The following is a 1,625-nucleotide window of genomic DNA, read 5'->3' on the forward strand; positions in this document are numbered from 1 at the left end:
CCCTGAACGTCTGTCTCCTTCCCACTCTGATGCCCTGCGTGTCCTCGAGAATACGGGCAACTGTGATAAAATGAGGCATAGCTCCTAATAGTACCGGGCTCAGCCATCCTTGGATGCTGAGTCTGAAAATCCTGCAGCCTCAGCCGCCACCCTCAGGCCCCCGCTCTGTGAAATGGGGCTGCTGGCTGCACCCGGGGCTGCCGTCGGGCGAGGCTGACGAAAGCAGTCGTCCAGCAGAGATGCCCAAGTGAGGCTCGGTTTGGCAACCAGGCACCGGGGCCCTTGCTGGGTACACATCCCTTGCCGGTACGCAGGACTGAAGACAAGAACAAATAAGGCAGCCCCCTGTCCTCGCGGAGGCCTGAGTGAAACAGGCGAGGAAATCTTAAGTAGAGCAACTGATTGCAAAGTGATGAGCACTGTACAGAGGATGCCCAGGGGCGTTGAACCTAGGCTGGGGCCGGGGGGGGGGGGGGGGGGGTGCCATGTGAGCTGACACCTGACCGAAGAGGAGGGTTAACTGGAGGAGGAAGGAACATCCAGGGAGAGGGACCAGCATGTGCAAAGGCCGAGGCGTGGACGGGAACACTGATGTACTGATGTGCTGGGGGCCCAGAGAGGAGGCCACTGGGGCTGGCGAGGGGGGACCGAAAGGGCAAGGGGTGAATGTGGGTGAGCTCGGAGGTTGTCAGGGGAGCAGTCAGTGAGGGCCTCGAGAGGGAGCTGGACTCTGCATCAAGGGCAGTGGAGGCTCCACTGAAGGGTTTTGGCAGGAGAGGAACTCGTTAGTGAGTCCCCCATCATGGGAGGCATCCAAGAGCGAACTGAATGATGTGGTGGGCAGCTTCGTTCCGTTAGGAAGCTGCCTGGATTTGCCGCCAGCCCTGAAAGTCTCTGAGCCTAAGGAGCTCCGCCAACAAGGACAGGTGATGTTGACTGTGGTTTTGGCTCCCCGCAGGCTCCCCAAATTCCCAGCCTGGTGCTTATGCTGCTAAGGGGGATGGGCTATCCCACCACGTCCGACAGGCACACACTCCGTGGGGCACCCGTGTCAGCAAGGAGCAGCATTCACCCGAGGAGAGGCAGGGGGTGGCGCACACAGCCTCCCCAGCCCCCACCCCTAGGTCGTTACTCTGGCTCCTCCGTCCCCATTTCTCTCCCCCACCGCCGACACGTCTAATCGAGGCTGTCAGCCACCTCTTGGGGGGGGGGCGCATTTTGAGGTTGAAAATGCTCATATGGGGCACCTGGGTGGCTCAGTCGGTTAAGCCTCCGACTTCGGCTCAGGTCATGATCTCACAGTTTGTGGGTTCGAACCCCGCGTCAGGCTCTGTGCTGACAGCTCAGAGCCTGGAGCCTGCTTCAGATTCTGTGTCTCCCTCTCTCTGACCCTCCCCTGCTCACATTGTCTCTCTCTCTCTCTCAGAAATAATTAAAAATATTTAAAAAAAAAGAAAATGCTCATATTCTGTCCAGATGTGGGGTGTAGGAAGGTGTGCATGGGACTCAGTCCCAGCCAGACTCTCTGTCCAGCTCAGCCATGCTCACACTCATCGCTCTTCCTTGCACCTCTGTCTTCCCTCCTCTCCTTCTGGTGCTCCTCAGTCCCCATCTGACCCTCGTCC

The sequence above is a fragment of the Hyaena hyaena genome, unplaced genomic scaffold, assembly GCF_003009895.1.
Source record: "Hyaena hyaena isolate Hyena2069 unplaced genomic scaffold, ASM300989v1 scaffold_119, whole genome shotgun sequence".
Lineage (NCBI taxonomy): Eukaryota > Metazoa > Chordata > Mammalia > Carnivora > Hyaenidae > Hyaena > Hyaena hyaena.